Here is an 18,936-nt window from a genome sequence, read left to right on the forward strand (position 1 = left end):
CTTAGTTCACAAATATAACCAATCAAAAAAATAGTTACTTGTGCTGCTTCAATAAAGCAGTCCCCGTATTGTGATGTGTACCCAGGAATCTTTTATATATACTAAATAACATCTATGCTGTAAGAATAAAGCCTGATGTGTAGCTGTGTCACTGATAGAGATGGTCAAGGAGAAGGAAATAATTCTGCGTTGATGCTGGTTTATGCAAATTTATGAACTCCCTTTGCTGATGAAAAGAAAAGGTTTATACATACCTGGGGCTTCCTCCAGCCCCCTTCAGGCTAATCAGTCCCTCGCTGTCCTCCATCACCTGGATCTTCTGCTACAAGTCCCGGCAATTCAGCCAGTCAGCGCAGCCTGGCCACGTGCCGCTTCCACAGCCAGTGCTGTGGAGTTGGAGTCGAGGAGTCGGAGTCAGGGCAATTTTGGGCACCTGGAGTCTGAGTTGGTGCTGTTGATTTCATAAACTGAGGAGTCGGGAGTCTGGAGTCAGATGATTTTTGTACAAAATCCACAGCCCTGTGAGGTATTAGACTAAGGAGTCGGAGTCTGGGCCATTTTGGGTACCTGGAGTCGGAGTCGTGGTTTCATAAACTAAGGAGTCTGAAGATTTTTGTACCGACTCCACAGCCCTGCCCACAGCTAGGAGCATTCTGCACCTGCGCAATAGTGCTGCGCAGGTGTAGTATGCTCCCAGCGGCGGCGTGTGTGCATGCGCACTACCCCCGACTGGCTCAAGTACCTGGACTCATAGCAGAAGATCCAGGTGGCGGAGGAGGACAGCGAGGCACTGATTAGCCATAAGAGGGCTGAAGGAAGCCCCATGTATGTATAAAACTTAAATTTTATCTGTCTCAGGTTTACTTTGTTACACAGTAGTACTATACTCTACATATGCACTCCCCTCTGAGCTGCAGGGAATCCACTGAGAATGTTGTGCACATTGAACACAGAGGTGTTGTCTGTCACCCATAAACCTGGTTCAGATTGTGCATGAAGAATGTGTAATAGAGAAAGAATCCCCTCATTCCCCTGCAGGGTACCTGCACATCACTCTTACATGTACCCACAGTTACATTGCCTAGGCCCTGATAGATGTTCTTTGTTCCGGCCTGTACCTTTTACAAGTACTCTTACCAAGGACTAGATTTAGTCTATGACTAAAAGTATTAGAGACAGACGATCACCCGGCTAGCCAGGTAACTGGTATTGTTTAAAAGGGAATAAATATGGCAGCCTCCATATCCTTCTCACTTCAGTTGTATCTTAAAATTCCTAAGCGTTGGCAGTTAAGAGATGCATTTCATGTTACATACTTTCAATCAACAAAATTATAATAAGCATATTAGAGAAGTCGGAGTCGAGGAGTCAGTCGGTGGAATCCTAACCCGAGGAGTCGGAGTCGGTGGATTTTTGTACCGACTCCACAGCCCTGGACACAAGTGGACATAGTGGGAGGACAAAGGGGGCACTGAAGGCATGGGTGAACAGAGGGGAACACTGCAGGCGGGGGGCATAGAGGAGGTACAGGGGACAGACATGGCACAATGTTCCGACTTAATTACAGATTCAGGTTAAGAACACACCTACAGTCCCTATCTCATTCGTTACCCTGGGATTACCTGTATTCACTTGAGATTTATTAAGCAAAGTTGTGCACCTATCAAAGCAATGTTAATGCAAATTTAAATGGCTTCCTGTTTATCATACTTTGTCTTTTTTATGTGACACTTCATTCTGGCAGATTTCACAGTCTCCCGCATCACGAGATTCAGCAGTTTGGGTGGAATCCAGCAGCTGTGGATTATGTCACCTAAGTTTGATTGAAAACTTTCTATCAGTTCTGAAGAGCAGATTGAAATAGAAACTATTAGGTGGGGCTGAAAACATCAGTCAAATGAACAGGAGTGAGCGGGATTTTCTGCATCCACCAAAACGCACTGTTCAGTAGCCGCCAGTCCCTACTGATTTCAAACCGCTCCTAATTAAAGCTCTGTTCCTGCCACGGTACTCAGACAATGTTTGAGGTGGGCGGGAATTACTCAATTACATTTTTGGGTTATTGAAGGAGAGCAGAATGTGAAGTTTTAGTTTGGCTGGGTTTTCCCAGATAAAGATATTATCCTTCATATATAGTATAATCCATAGGGGAGGGTAACAGGCTGATATAACTAGGGAATTGTCCATACACATTAAAGGACCAGAATTGCAAAATTCGTAAAATATAAAATACATACTTTTCTCCCATGTTCGTAGTAGAAATATGACAGAACGGACAGGTTGTAAACTAGTACATCTCTCCATGGAGGATTTTCAGCAAGGCTTTTATTCTGTATAAAGGCATTCCCTGAAAAGTAGTTACACAAAGATGCTGGCCAGCGTCCCTGCTTGCTGCACACATTTTTGGCAGTTGGACAGAGAAACTGCTATTCACGAAGTGGTTTTGAAACTGAATAAAACCCTGAAAATCCCCCATGAGGGGCTGGGCTAGTCCAGAACCTGTCAGTTCTGTCAGATTTCTACTACCTTCTGTAAGTGACAGCAACATAGGAGAAAAGTAATTTACTGCTCATTTTACTTCGGAAGAAGTGTACTTCCTATTTGTATATGTTTACTTGTATTTTAAATTTTACTATTTTCGTGATCGTGGTCCTTTAAACCAAAGTATGTGGAACTTTGGATTTGTAGGGATTTTAAATGTAATTGTATAGAATCCGTGTTTCCCAACCCTGTCCTCAAGGCCCACCAAGAGTGCATGTTTTGTATAAAGCCACAGAGGTAGTTAATCAGCTCTGCTGCAGCACTGATTACTCCACCTGTGATTGTGTGTGGTTTCCTGCAAAACATGTACAGTTGATGGGCCTTAAAGAAAACCCGAGGTGTTACCACTTCTGTACCACATGGTTTTTTGCTGATCGATGCTGCGTGGGCTCTCCAGCCCGCAGCACCGATCAGATAGCAGCCAGGCCGATCAGACTTCCCCCCCCCCCCCCTTTTCTCCATTAGGGGGATGTCCTGCTGGGGGGGTCTGATCGCCGCCGGCTGCCTGCGCGGGGGGGGGCTCTTCAAAGCCCCCCTCCGCAGCGCTTCCTGGCCTCCTTCCCGCCCTCTCCCTCCCCCTGTGAGCGGCGCAGGACGGATTTCCGTCCTGCGCCTGATGGGATAGGCTTTGGCCTTTAGCCTCTGATTGGCCAGGGATCGCCGATCTCCTCTACGGAGCTGCTGCGCAGCAGCGCCGTATATATGTAAACACAGGGGAAGATCTTCCCCGTGTGTTTACATTTACCCTGCGAGCCGCGATCGGCGGCTCACAGGGTGTTCACGGAGACTCCCTCCATGAACTGACATGGATGGAATCCACTTCAGGATTCAGGGGCGTACTTAAGCGTATGCAGAATCCTGAAGTGGTTAAAGAATGTTATCTGCATACAGAGGCTGGATCTGCCTATACAGCCCAGCCTCTGTTGCTATCCCAAACCCCACTAAGGTGCACCTGCACTCTGCAATCCCTCATAAATCACAGCTGTGCTGTGAGGCTGTGTTTACATCTGTAGTGTCAGTCTCAGCTGCTCCCCCGCCTCCTGCATAGCTCCGGTCCCTGCCCCCGTCCCTTCCCTCCAATCAGCAGGGAGGGAAGGGATGCAGGCGGGGACTGGAGTTCTGCAGGAGGCGGGGAGAGCAGCAGACTGACACTATAGAGATAAACACAGCCAGCTCTGACAAGCTGTTTGTCAGCAGCGTGGCTGTGATTTATGAGGGATTGCAGAGTGCAGGGGGACCTTAGGGGGGTTTGGGATAGCAACAGAGGCTGGGCTGTATAGGCAGATCCAGCCTCTGTATGCAGATAATATTCTTCAAACCCACCTCGGGTTCTCTTTAAAGTGGACCCAAGATACACTTTTACTCATTGCATAATTGTGTTCCTTTCATATAGTTTATTGGGCATTCCTCAAGCCAAATACTTAACTTGTTTTGTTTTAATACTCTAATTCCCTATAAACTAAACAAGCCTCGCCCACAACTTTTTCAGAGAGCCTTGGCACTCCGTCCCATGTAGCAAGGGCTTATGGGAGCTCAGTCTGGGCAGAAGAAGGAGGAGGTTACTAGCCAGAGATTTCAGAGGCAGAGGGGAGGGGAGGGAGCAGGAGAGGGGAGTGAGCTGAGGGCTGGAGATTCAGTTGCAGCTTGCCTGTGCGTAATGTGACAAACAAAACATGGCCGCTGTCATTGTATCACAGGAATAAACAAACCTGAAACTGTTGAAGCTGTTTGCACCTAGATTTGCTGTGTAAACTATCTAAACTCTAGATAAGATATATAGACAAGTTAGTTTTCCATTGGGGAACTCTGCATACATTGCATTACCATAGAGCCAAAGGCCCCTTTTCCATGGGAGGCTGAAGGGGATGAATTCACCACCTGTCAGCTGATCCCCTGCAGTGGCTGGGTGCATGCCAGCGCACGGCTCAGGCATTGCAAAGGGGCCCCCGTAGAGTCACATCTGAGTGCGGCTGTGGTCCGATGTGTCAAGTTGTGAGTTTTGGTCCTAGCACGTGGTGATGAAAATTCTTTCATTTGGCTGCGTGAAATTGCAGCCGAAAAGGCGATCGTTGCCGAGAGGCTAGATCCCCGACAACTGTACAGTTCAGTTGTCCACTGAAAATTTGCCTAAAGTGGCCTAAATTTTTTGTCGTCTTTGTCAAAAACACATGAGCGGAGGTATTTATGTGGAATGCGAATACATAAGTGGTTGTTGCTAAGAGCAACGCCTGCTTATTTCCATCTACTTTAACCACTTAAAGAGACTCCGTAACAAAAATTGCATCCTGTTTTTTATCATCCTACAAGTTCCAAAAGCTATTCTAATGTGTTCTGGCTTACTGCAGCACTTTCTGCTATCACAGTCTCTGTAATAAATCAATGTATCTTTCCCTTGTCAGACTTGTCAGCCTGTGTCTGGAAGGCTGCCAAGTTCTTCAGTGTTGTGGTTCTGCTATAAATTCCCCCTTCCAGGCCCCTCTATGCACACTGCATGTGTATTATTTAGATTAGAGCAGCTTCTCTCTTATCTTTTACAAGCTGGATAAATCTTCCTCTGAGCTGGCTGGGCTTTCACATACTGAAGAATTATAGACAAGGGCAAAGCTGGTTGCAGGAGAAAAAAGAGCAGCCTGAAACTTCAGTGCATGAGATTCTGCAGGGAGAAAGAAACACACAAATGATTTCTTGAGATTCAAAAGGAAGGCTGTATACAGCCTGCTTGTGTGGACATACAGTACATCAACCTACTTCCTGTTTTGGTGGCCATTTTGTTTGTTTATAAACAAACTTTTTAAAACTGTTTTTAACCACTTTTAATGCGGCGAGGAGCGGCGAAATTGTGACAGAGGGTAATAGGAGATGTCCCCTAACGCACTGGTATGTTTACTTTTGTGCGATTTTAACAATACAGATTCTCTTTAAGCCTAACTGGATTTGTCCAGTGTATTTGTGGAGATTGCACCACCAGTTTGTTACTAAATGAGGCACATGTGGTATCATTTTAACCGTGATGAGTTGTATAATACATTTTGGTGTGTGTTAAAGCTTGGACGCACGTCACATAAAAAATGGGTAGGGATAAACTCAATCCAACATAAAGTAATTTTCAAAGTAACAAAAGATAAAAAAAAATGTATTGTTACCTTAGGAACTTGCCTTTTTAAATATGTATGCCATTAGGGTATATTACTATAATTTTTGCAAATAAGGTCTTGTAAACAATGATAGTGTACAATTAGAAAGCAAAAAACAAAACAGAAAAAAGACACCTTTATTTTTAAATACAATATTGTCACCATACATTGTGCTAGGAACATATGGTAAATGTTGTAATAACCAGGCTAGATAAGCAAATAAAATGTGTGGGTTTAATTTATAGTTAGCACGGTTGAGGGCACGTTTCCACTATAGCGAATCCGCATGCGTTATCCGCATGCGGAATCGCACAGTTAATACAAGTGGATAGGCCTGTTTCCACTTGTGCGTTGTGCGGAGCGTTTTTGTGTGCGGGGAAAATCTGCATGGCAGAGCCGTCAGAATTCGCTCCCCGCACACCGCTAAGCGAATCGCATACAATGTATCTAATAGGGAAATCGCATGCGGTTTTGGCATGCGTTTTTCCCCGTGATTTCGCATGCGATTTCGCATAGGAGGTAATGTTAGTTTACACAGGCAGTGACATGGTTAAAATTGCCCACATACTACCCTATGGGAAATCTCATGCAAAATTGCGGGAAAAAACACATGCAAAATCGCACCCGCATGCGATTTCGTCTGCGGTGATTTCCCGGCGATTCCGCACCGCACAAGTGGAAATGCAGCCTTATTGTAAAGCTATAATGGATGTAAATGGAGAAATAGTGTGTTTTTTTTTTTTCTATTTTTTACCTTAAATTCCCTTTAAAATGAATAGAAAATAAGGTAATTACTGAACAACATTTTCACACCCTAAAAGCCTAATTTGTCCTGAAAAAAAATATATAGATCATTTAGGTGTGATAAAAAATAGTAATAAAGTTATTGGCAAATGAATGAGAGCAGCGCTGATATGTGAAAATTGGTCTTGTCCTGACGTGGTTAAAGAGAAAAAAAAAAAAAAGTTCCCCTGGGGTGTACTCGCCTCGGTAGGGGGAAGCCTCTGGATCCTAATGAGGCTACCCACATCCTCCTGTGTCCCACGGCGGTGTCGCAGCAGCCCATCGAACGCACTGCCGACAATTTGTCAGGCTGTGCAATATTTACCTTTTCTGGCTCCAGCGGGGGGGGGGCGCTGTTGCTGCTCTCTGCTCGGAAATGTCGGGTCCTCTCTACTACGCAGGTGCAGGAGACTTGCGACAGCGATCGGCTATTTCCGTTCATCTCCGAGCGAAGAGCCGATACTGCGTCTGCGCTGGAGCCGGGAAGGTAAATATTTACATCCCCGCTGTTCGGAGGGGCACAGCGAGTCCAACGTGGGACACAGGAGGACTGGGAAAGCCTTGATAGGATCCGGAGGCTTCCCCCACCTGAGGTGTTTCTTTAAAGAGAACCCGAAGTGAGAGTGATATAGGGCTGCCTTATTTAGTTTTAAAGGGAACCTAAACTGAGAGGGATATGGATATTTCCTTTTTAACAATTCTAGTTGCCTGGCAGTCCTGCTGATATCATTGGATGCAGTAGTGGCTGGATCAAACACCTGAAACAAGCATGCAGCTAATCCAGTCTGACTTCAGTCAGAGCACCTGATCTGCAAGCTTGTTGAGTAGCTGTGGCTAAAAGTATTAGGGCGCGTTTCCACTATCGCGAATCCGCATGCGTTGTCCGCATGCATAGCCAATACAAGTGGATGACCCTGTTTTCACTTGTTAGTAATCCTGAGCGTTTTTCTGTGCGGGAGAAATCTGCACGGAAGAGCCCTCAGAATTCGCACGCCACTATGTGAATCGCCGCTAAGGTATTTAATAGGGAAATCGCATGCGGTTTTGGCATGCGCATTTTACTGCGATTTCGCATAGGAACTAATGTTAAATCACACAGGCAGTGACATGGTTAAACTCGCATCAATACTAACCTATGCAAAATCGAGCTAAAATATGCATGTGGAATCGCACCCGCATGCGATTTCGTCAGCGGGGAATCAGCGGCAATTCCGCACCGTACAAGTGGAAATGGGCCCTTAGAGACAAAGGATCAACAGGAGAGTCAGGCAACTGGTTTTATTTTGAGGGCTCATTTCCACTATAGCGAGTCTGCATGCGTTGTCCGCATGTGGATTTGCACAGCCAATACAAGTGGATGGGCCTGTTTCCACTTGTGCGTTGTGCGGAGCGTTTTTGTGTGCTGGGAAAATCTGCACGGCAGAGCCGTCAGAATTCGCTCCCCGCACACCGCTAAGCGAATCGCATACAATGTATCTAATAGGGAAATCGCATGCGGTTTTGGCATGCGTTTTTCCCCGCGATTTCGCATAGGAGGTAATGTTAATTTACAAAGGCAGTGACATGGTTAAAATCGCCCACCTACTACCCTATGCGAAATCGCGGGGAAAAACGCATGCAAAATCGCACCCGCATGCGATTTCATCTGCGGTGATTTCCCGGCGATTCCGCACCGCACAAGTGGAAATGCAGCCTAAAAGGAAGAATTCATATCCTTCTCAGTTTAGGTTCCTTTTAAGCAATACCGATTGCCTGGGTATCCTGCTAATCCTCTGCCTCTAATATTTTCAGCCATAGACCCTGAACAAGCATATGCAGATCAGGTGTTTCTGACAAGATTAGCCACATGCTTGTTTCTGGTGTTATTCATACACTACTGCAGCCAAATAATTCAGCAGGACAGCCAAGCAACTGGTATTGTTTAAGAGGAAATGAATATGGCAGCCTCCATATACCTCTGGCTTCAGGTTCCCTTTAATAAGCACAGAATAATTATTTGATTGTGAATGCTAACCTAGCACAAGGGACTGCAGATCTGACAAGTGAAGGAGCCTTGCAACGCTTGGCAAGTTTGTTCCTTCCAGCGTGAGTGGCGCAGTCCTCCTACCTTGCTGCTAGTGTGGGAATGTTCTGTGCCCGCCTGTGCGTGGGTTGCTCATAACAAGCTCTATCTCTGCTGGGTGATGGCATCTTGGCATATTGATCTGCTCTTTATCAGCTGCTGCATTTCTAAGCTGTTATCGCCCTTGGAAAGTGTATCGGCATTCTTGTTGCTAAATGTTCTACATGTGCCAGTTTACTTTGTCTATCAATTAACCCGATCCACTCCACGTATTTTTCACGGTGAGTGAATAGAAATGTCAGATTTTATCTTCAGCAAGTAAATCAAATAGGAGTGTGAAATGGGCATAAAGATTTCACTGCCCTGGCAGGAAGGGGAGTGTTGGAAGTCAGGAGGAAGTTGGCATTGAATTTAGGAGGATGAAGATTACAACATCACTGAAAGATGAGGGACTGACCTATTCAATACGAGGTGCACGGAGCTGCAACCATTGTGCATTCACATGTCTGAAACCGTAGGGTGCCCATACATTACTCAATTTTTGGCGTCAATATCTGGCCAATTCCATTATAATGATCAATACTGTCAGGTATCGCTATCGCAACAAGGGCACCCGACTGGTGATTTCAGTCGGTTTCCATCCAAAATCTGATTGATTTTCTAACGTGTGTGTGTGTGTGTGTGTGTGTGTGTGTGTGTGTGTGTGTGTGTGTGTGTGTGTGTGTGTGTGTGTGTGTCCTCAGAGAGTTGTGACTGACAGTGTGCAACAGTGTGAAAACCCCACCCTATTACCAGCCTGAAACACATGCACAACTTACTTGTTGGCTGTATGCAATGTTGTGAGACCTTCCCCAGCACATTTAGATCACTGTGACATTGTTGCCCCAACATGCCGCCCAAATGTAATATTGTTACATTTCTAGCTATGTCGACCTGCATTACTGAAATGACAGGACTCTTTTTTGGGGGATTACATTCTGTGACATGAAGGCAGGTGTCACACTTGCTTAAAGTGAATGGGAACCGCATTAAAAAAAAAAAAGAAGCAAATACTTACGGAGAGGGATGGCTCTGGGTCGTGTAGAGCCTTCCGTCTCCTCTCTCGGTGCTCTCTATCCTGTGCTGGCTCCCCTCCGTTTCATTCCCCCACCGAAAGGGTATTTGGAAGTCTTCGGGAGCCGTGTCCTCCCGAAGACGTGCAGCTCCATACTGCACAGGCGTGAGCGTGCAAGAGAGCGTGCTTGCACAGGTGCAGTACAGGACCGCCCTTCTTCAGGAGCACTCGGGCTCCCTGAAGACTTCTGAAGCCTCCTCGGCCGGGTAAAGCAGTATTTGACTAAATTAGTCAAATGCTGCTACTGGGCGAGCCAGCACTGGAACGAGGGCACCAGGAGAGGAGCCGGAAGGCTCTATAGGGCCCAGAGCCTTCCCTCTCCTTTGGTAAGTATCTGTCTCATTTTTTTTAATGCGGTTCCCATTCACTTTAAATATCGTGTGTGTTTTCTGCAAAGCGGAAACGCACCTAGTGCTTCCCAATGCGTATGTGCAGTTTTTGGCAGTGGGGAAAAAGGCGGCACTACGCCCCTCCCCCAAACATTGCGTGCGATTCCCATTGCCAACAGTCATTGGCTCTCAGCTGGCTGCTGGCCAAGAATGCAGATTTGTCCGCAGAAAGTGTGGCCCTTCCCGAAGTGTTATGTGTATTCTATAATGCAATGTGTCACCACTATTTAAAGGCATAGTAATACTTAAAGGGGAACTTCAGCCTAAACAAACATACTGTTATAAAGCTACATTAGTTATGTTAATTAGAATAGATAGGTAATATAATCTTTTACCCACTCTGTTTTAAAAGAACAGGCAAATGTTTGTGATTCATGGGGGCTTCCATCTTTGTCATGGGGGCAGCCATCTTTTTGGTTGAAAGGAGGTGACAAAGAGCATAAGACACAGTTCCAACTGTCCTGTGTCCTGATAACCCCTCCCAGCTGCACCCGCTAGGCTTCAAATGTCAAATTCAAAAAAAATTGCACCAAAACAGCAGAACGAGAACAACAAAATCAGAAATCCCATCATGCTTTGCACAGCACGAGGGGAAAACTGCCCAGGCAGTTTTCTTCTGTGCAGCTAAAAATGAGGCTTGTATAAGAGAAACAAAGTTTTGATGCGGTGAAACAGTTAAAGAAACACCAGGCCTTTTCATTGCTGCTGAGTCGATTTTTAGTCTGGAGGTTCACTTTAAACATCTTGATACTATGACATTATTGTGTTACCATCTTCCTTGCTTTGAGCTTTGCGTTAGAGTTTTAGCATACAAAGGTGCTGTCTTGTTTTAAATTCTTTCAAGTTAAAACCGTGAAATCCATTTACCTTTGTTAATAAAACAAAAAACAAAAAAAACCTTAAGGTGTTTTTTTTTTTTTTTTTTTTTTTTTAATTTGTCTGCAGTAGCTCTTTAAGCGGTTAGATGCTGACAGGAAGAGGGTGGTCCCCAGTGGCCCATAGAACATCATCTTGATAGGTTTGCTTCAGCACTGTCATTTACGTCCCTGTCACTAATTCATGATGTTCCACCATTAAACTGATCCTTTAACCCTCACAAAGCACTTTCCTCTCATCAAACCCCCGTGCCTCTATGCAGTAGGTCCGTGCCATTACCTTACTGCACAGAACATGTCTGCATGATCTGCTAACACAGATATTACTTGTCCATGTATTGTCTATGCTGATGGGAACTGTGTGTGTGTGGGAGGGGGATCTAATCCCACTTAGTATTCAGTGGACGAGTATGGTAGTATTACTAGGCAGCCCACGGCTCCGCTTCCTCCTCTCATTCACCAGACTCTATATCTCTGGCCAGCGAGAGGACGGATCCTGTGAAATGGGGACCACAGACTGCAGGTGATAGTGTGTTTGTGTGCTTTGCTGGGGCAGGATTGCAGCTGTGTGTATCTGACACGTGTGTGTTTGTGTGTGTGTGTGCGAGGGAGGGAGAGAGCATATCCTCTGCAGGACTAGTGCACATTGCAGAGAAGTGCTGCTGTGTTTATTCAGCATGTGTTCTGTGTAACCTACCCCTATGATACAGCCCCTGTAGCATGTTTGTATGTTTCTCTGCACACAGATTGCCATATGTTGCCCTCACTTCTTCATACTGTTTGACCGTTTACATTCAAATGTCGCCATGGAGAGGAAACCTGCTTTTCCTGTGAAATAAATTGTACCTCTGAGAGTTGTAAAGAGGGAATGAAATTAGGATTACGCAGGTAGGAGCTGCGCCCAATATCTGGGCGTGCTTGCGTGCCGGTGATTATGGGCCGTGTGATTTTACGAGCATGTAAAGCGGTTAATATAGTGCTTGTGCTCGGGGCATCGGTTACGTCTGCATGGAAACATGCTCATTAACGGTCCAGTGGATACCTAATATTAAGTGCTGGGTGACACGTTTGAACTGGTAAGGTTGCGGTTATTTATTTTGGGCATTGTCTGGCTCACCCTGCTCCCCACATTTTATAGCCTTTGTCAGGGTTGCACGCTGTGCCAGCTCCTTCCCTGTATCTGCATGCTGCTTAGGTGGAGTCTGGAGGATGATGTCATGCATCATAAAGTGATGTCATTGAATGATTGATGGAGTTCTTGCCTTGGCACACTGACGCCCCGTGTAAATCTTCAGGCTACACCTGTCACTGTCAGGCAGTAAAGGATAAACACGGTTTAAACGTATAGCGCTCTCCAGGACAGACGGTAATCTTAACCAGGCAGTGTGTGTGTGTGTGAATAGCAAAGTCCTAAACTGTGCTGCTATATGTGCCTGCAGCTGCTCTTCTGGACTGCGCCCCCCTTGTATTTGTGTGGGTTTCTGATGGCTGTTCTGGCTTTCTCCTTCATATGTAATGCCTGTTTTAATTGAGGGGGAAATATAGTACGGTTACTTTAGTTGCAGCGTTGGCTGTACCTTCTGGCTGCTGTTAAGAATAATCTTTCTGAGAGCCCCATTTGTATGCCTGTACTTTTGGGTTATGGTCAAGCCTCTGATGTCATCCTCTGGCCACTGCAGGGGCGGATTTATGCCATGGCATTTGGCATTCACAGGAAAGAAGTGAGCTGCTGCACATAGAAGGGGAATGCTTGTACCCACAGTGTGCAGATAGCCGCATGGGGAGGGTATAGCTGTGCTCCCCACAAGGGAAACGGGGGTTGGTTGCTCCACTATAGCATTGGGAAAGAGGGGTAGAGGCAGAGGAAAGCTTATAGTGAATTTTCATAGGGGCTGTGCATACAAACACACATACAATTTGAATGCAGTACAAAGCGTATGCAGACATTAAGGCTATGTTCCCACTACAGCGGAAAACAGACATATTTTTTGTCTGTATAATGCCGTCGCTGAACTAACAGTGAATTGGTCCTATTTTATAAATGTTATCCGTTCACACTAGTAAGTCTGCAACAGATCCATTGTGGTAAATGGACCGCACTTCTGTGCTGTCCATGATTTTCCCGGAAGAGTGGATGTGTTTCCCACATAGCCTATGGTTGTAATGCGTCCGCCCTGGGCTCCAGTCAGGACCACAACGGACCATCGGAGCAGACACTACTCTGGCCATGCGTGGCATGGTGCAAGTTGGAACCTAGCCTAACTGTATACCGTTGTCTTTCTGCCCCTCCGTAGCCACAGAACGCATCTTAAAGAGAAGCCGAGGTGGGGTTCTTCCATCGCAATCCATATACAGAGGCTGGGTCTGTCTATAGAGCCCAGCCTCTGTTGCTAGTTCGTTTTCTTCAAAGCCCCCCTGCGCGCTCTCAGACCCCATAAAACACAGCCGGCTGTGTTTAGCTCACTACTGTCAGTCTTGCCGCTCCCCCGCCTCCTGAATCGCTCCGGTCCCCGCCCACGTCCCTTCCCTCGCCGCTGATTGGAGGGAAGGGACGCGGGCGGGGACCGGAGCGATTCAGCAGGCGGGGGAGCAGCCGAGACTGATAGTAGTGAGGTAAACACAGCCGCATAGCGCGGCTGTGTTTTATGGGGTCTGACAGCGCGCAGGGGGGGCTTTGGAGGGAACTAACTAGCAACAGAGGCTGGGCTCTATAGACAGACCCAGCCTCTGTATATAGATTACGATGGAAGAACCCCGCCTCGGGTTCTCTTTAAGCTTACCAGTGATGCAATCGTGGTTGGGGTGTCTTGGCACCCTATGGGAAAAAAAAGATACAGGAGACAAAAAAGGGAGCCCGATAGTGCAGTATGTCAATAGTAGGTGTGTGGAGAAATGAATTGATTGAAAGGGCTACTCACAAAGGAGGGTTGCAAGGGGCAACCGACCACAGGAAGCAGGTGGAGACCATAAACCCGACTCCACTCGGGGTGGTCCTGGACGGACCTGGTTGCGGTCGCTCTCTTAGATGAAAAAGGATGCACAAAACATCAACCGTGGTAAAACAACGGGTGTTCTGTCACCACCCCTCGGACAAACATGTACGGGGGTAGAACTATGCATAATAAGGGAAAGAGGCGCCCTGATTTGAATAAAAGCTTTTAAAACCAGTTTAAAAACGAAAAAGAAAAAGAAGGTATCTTACCTCAATGACGAAATCTCTGTAAACTTACCTCAATGACGAAATCTCTGTAAATTTACAAAAGATTTTTATTTGAGCACAGGCAACGCGTTTCGCGGGTCTGAGCCCGCTTCCTCAGGCCAATACAGTGCCAAATGACAGAAATCATGTAGCATAGGGAGCCTCCCTATGCTACATGATTTCTGTCATTTGGCACTGTAGTGGCCTGAGGAAGCGGGCTCAGACCCGCGAAACGCGTTGCCTGTGCTCAAATAAAAATCTTTTGTAAGTTTACAGAGATTTCGTCATTGAGGTAAGATACCTCATTTTTCTTTTTCGTTTTTAAACTGGTTTTAAAAGCTTTTATTCAAATCAGGGCGCCTCTTTCCCTTATTGTTACTAGTGATGCGCCTGTACGGCACGCAGCCCCAAAGTGCTAGCAAAGTGCTAGCTGCGTGTAGCAAAAAAAAATGCAAATGGACCCAGCAGGACCTGAGAAATCCTCCTGCGCGGCTTACCCCGAACGTAGCCGCCAGGAAAGTTGAAAGCAACGGCTTTACCAGTACTCTATCCAGCTGACCCTCAGCCAGGGGGATCATTTCAGTTAAGCCTGCTGGCTAGCAACATGTTTATGAAGCCTCGAAACTGCAAGGGGTCCAGTCCCAATCCCTGCTGGGTGACATGCCTCATACATTTGTTTCTCTGCTTTCTAACTAAACCCACAATTGAACTTGATAAATTCTAATCGCCATCACGTTGCTAAGTGTATTTGCAGTGCTTTCTATCCTTTGTGGATTTAGCTGCTGGGTAGGTTAATCAATAGTGACCATGTCACTCCCAAAGTAGGACGAACCACACAGCCCGGACTATAGTTCCCAGCATTACAGTAAACAATATGCAGCTGAATTTGGTGTCATAGAGTGGAGTGTGAGGGGCAGTGACAAAGCTAGAGTATGAAAAATGTTTACATCAGGGCTGTGGAGTCTGTACAAGAGTCATCAGTCTCCAACTCCTCAGTTTATGAAATCATTGACTCCGACTCCAAGTATCCAAAAATTGCTCTGACTCCGACTCCACAGCCCTGGTTTGCACACGGTTTACTGCTCACCTCATCAATGTGTTTAAAACAAACAAAAAAAAACATGTTTGTCCTAAGGGTGTAGTGGCCCTGGGACTGTGTTGTGGTTTTTCAGTTGATTGATACAGATTCCCTAGACAAGACACAAAGGGCCTGATGCACTAACTAGCGGTAATATTGCTGTGCAGAGACAGTGTACAATAATATTGCCAGTACAAATGCAGCAGTGTACTGTGAATTGCGCTATTAGTGTGACCCATGGTACTTGAGTACCGCAAGCGTTGCTACGGTAACGCGGGTTACTGTAGCAATGCTGACAACACTTGAGTACAGTAGGTCACAATAATAGCGTAACTTGTGGTACACTGCTGTGGTAGTACCGGCAATATTGTCATGCGATTTCTCCGCACAGCAATATTACCTCTACAGTGGTTAGTGCAGTAGTAGTAGTAGTAGTAGTAATGTGAGGCATCCTCCTTAGTATAAAACACGCATGTACATACAGTCACGCTATGGCTGGAGTGGCTGGATGGATTGTTAAGGGCTCTGCCTCTGACACAGGAAACCTGGGTTCAAATCTCAGCTGTGCCTGTTCAGTAACGCCAGCACCTATTCAGTGAGGAGACCTTGGGCAAAACTACCTAACACTGCTACTGCCTATAGAGGGCACCCTAGTGGCTGCAGCTCTGAGGTTTGAGTCCGCCAGGAGAAAAGCTCAATATAAATGTGTCTTGTCACTATCCTTTGCATGTCCAGCTACCACAGAATGTCTTTGAAGGCTTGTTTTATAACAACCCTGAAACATCTGTGTCCACTGTGTCTTTATGCATAATGACTTTGCAGCATGATAAAGTTCCTGATTGGGTTTAGTTAAAGCGTAAGCTTTCTGGATTGAATTTGACGGTCAATCCGTCTTTGGAAAGCATGACATCACTCCTTGTCCTGCTGTCCACATTATGCAGCACTCTGTAGCCCACACAGTTCTAGGTTAGAGACAAGCATATGCTGCCGGAAGGTATTCTCCCTGTGTCTTTATGAACCTGCAGCTTTCTGTGTCACGTCCTTTATTCCTCCCTAATTACACATGCATGGATAGTTCTTTCCTGTGCAAAGGTGTAGCACTGTAAGTTAATTATATACATTTCTTTGTTTTCTTGCAGAGGAAGAAATCCATGTGTGGCCTTTTCAGCTGCTGTGTGCTTTGCAATGAACTTTTGGAACGTGTTTATTGTGGATTATGTGCCTATTAGTGCCTGCAGCTACTCGGGGATGCTGATGAAACCCTAGGTGAGTGCAAAGCTGTTGTGTTTTCATAAATCCGCATCACAAAATATGATGGAGCTGTATGAATCAATTATAATAAATTGAATATTTTTTAGTTTTGAAACTTTCTATTGCTTGACTTGCCTATTTCTTATGTATAAATCTTCCTCTGAATATGGATAATTGTGACTTGACTCTAGATCATGGCCCCATCTGCAGCCATCTTTTCAAGTGAACAATCTTTCCAATCGGTAAACAGTTGGGCTCCTCCATCCAGTTGTTTTGCTTCCAGCAGCCTTTGTGTGGTTTTCATTCAAAGCATATCAAAACAAATGCCATGTGATGCGTAGAACCAATCGACTAACATCGGCACAGCTGACCGCTTAACAGCCGAGTAACTGATCATTTCTAGGTTGTTTCCGATTGTTGGTAGAATAATTCTTCGGTTGGTTTATTGATTGGTCAGGAGTAAATATTGTACACAATGGGGAGAGATGGCAGCGCATCCAAAACCAGGCAGCATCTGAATAACTTACCAGCAACAGTTGTGCAGAGCCTCTTGAAGACATAGCTGCACCCTCTACATATTAAACAGGTGCTACAAATGTACACTATTGGAGGATGTTGGCTTCCAAAACAGTTTACATTTAAAAAATGATGTACTAGACCCAACCACCACAGTGAGGTCATCTTCTTTGAAGGGACCCTAACCTCTAATCAAAATAACCAGAAAATGAAATGCAAACCTCAGTTTGACCTGGGAGCAGCTAGCCATTATTGTAGAAATCAGGAGTAAATATTGCCTTATGTGTCGCTGTCCTTATGAAAAAAATTTTTTTGTAGTAATAACTTTGGTTTGTTTTGGCCAAGATTGGATAGCAAGGCCAGACTCCTAATTATGAATACCCCTTCCCTAGGTCATCATCATGAAAAGCTAATACTAGGTAGCAGGAGGCACGCAAGGTTCCTTCAGTACTGGATTGGAATTGCCCATCCAGGTTGGTGAAATGACAACATCCTAGGCTGGTCTTTCCAGCTGGGGTAGCCAGAGAATGGAAATCTTTTCAAAAAAAAGTATTATGCAGGATGATTAGATGACTCTGCTGAGGTGGCCATTCAGGATAGACTCCACTGAGAATCTAGTATATGTACAGGTGTACCCTGATGTCGTAGTAAAGTGCGGCACACCAGATCTTTAGCGACAGCGGTACTTGATGAAGCTGCTCCATCATCCGCCTCACAATAGTGCCTCTTTCCCCCTCCATAGTAGGCGCGTCTGTTACCATACAGTGAGTGAGTACAGCACCTGGCTCTGAACTGTCGCCCAAGGGAATCCTAGTCTATGTGAGTGACAGTAGCAGTGTGTGTACGCACTTTCAGAGTTAGGAGTACCTGTTTGTTCATTGCAACAGAGGCTGTGTTTCACAGTTCTGCTAATATCTTTCATAAAAGAATACCGAGCAGAGTTGAAAGAGCATGCTTTTACTTACCAGCCCCCTGAAGTGTTAAGGGTCCCTTGCTGTACTCCCGTTCCCGTCCTTTGCTCCGCTGTTAGTCCCGGTAATGTCTGTTGGTCGGCTGGATCGCACACTACTGTACAAGCGCTGACCGGGCTTCACACTTCCTCTAGACTGGGAGGATAGCTAGGGACCTTCAAAACTACAGGGGGCTGGAGGAAGCTCCAGGTACGTCAAAGCATACTTTTTAAACTCTCTGCTCTGTATTCCTTTAAAGCAGAAAAAACTATTTGTAAAGCCATCACCGTAAGCGTATTTGAAGGCTGTCTCACGAACTCCTCCTTCTTTTTTTTTTTTTTTTTTTTTTTATTTATTTATTTTTTAAATGGGTTCAGTTTATAAATAGGTGTAATGATTACTGATGTTTTCTCCTCACTCCTTCTCTTGTAGCCGGGCAACTCTTAGCTTTTCTCCTCAGCTTACTTTAATGTTATCCTGTAGAGTCAGGAGCACATTAGTGCTTGGTGTGATTTGCCTTTTTAAAACAGATGGAAACGTACAATAATTCAACTTTAAGTGAACATTTGTGGTTACCCACAATGCACCACTGCTGAATATGCAAATTATCTCTCTATGCCCCTGTAAGCCAGGCTTGCATCTAGAACGGCTGGTGTATAGCAAGCCTATAGCTTTAAATTTTACACAGCCACATCAACCCCACATGTAGACAGCCTGTTTCGGGCTTTTGGCCCTCATCAGTACATGGCAGGGATTGATATGGCTGTATGGAATAGGGCTTGGACCAGTACAACAGAGTTATCAAACTCTTTTAGCCCTCTCTATGCATTCCGAGCACATTAGTGCACACTAACTTGCTTGCGGAGTTCTGAGGGTTCATCTCTCTTCTGTAGCACTTGGCATTAACCATTGTGCTCCATTGACTGCATATAGCTCATACGCATCATAAAGTCTCTCAAATGTTCTCCCTGTTTTGTTTTATTTGTACCCAGATACCTGCATACTGTTATGTGAATACAGTTGTAGTAGTTGCAGCTCTTCCAT

General features: G+C 45.5%; 1 protein-coding gene across 6 annotated transcripts in view; it reads left to right on the forward strand.

Annotated features, from left to right (window-relative positions):
- The window catches only part of SIPA1L3 (signal induced proliferation associated 1 like 3), a 294,691-nt gene that overhangs the window by 59,980 nt on the left and 215,775 nt on the right, over nucleotides 1-18,936 (forward strand). For 5 of the 6 annotated variants that reach the window (XM_068250824.1, XM_068250820.1, XM_068250825.1 and 2 more), the window contains one exon: nucleotides 16,315-16,441. The gene's annotated coding sequence lies outside the window, so the exon portion shown is untranslated. Of the gene's footprint in view, nucleotides 1-11,336; nucleotides 11,422-16,314; nucleotides 16,442-18,936 lie in introns of those variants that run through there. The other variant, XM_068250822.1, reaches the window with a different exon arrangement.

Source organism: Hyperolius riggenbachi, chromosome 8 (genome assembly GCF_040937935.1).
Source record: "Hyperolius riggenbachi isolate aHypRig1 chromosome 8, aHypRig1.pri, whole genome shotgun sequence".
Taxonomy (NCBI): Eukaryota; Metazoa; Chordata; class Amphibia; order Anura; family Hyperoliidae; genus Hyperolius; species Hyperolius riggenbachi.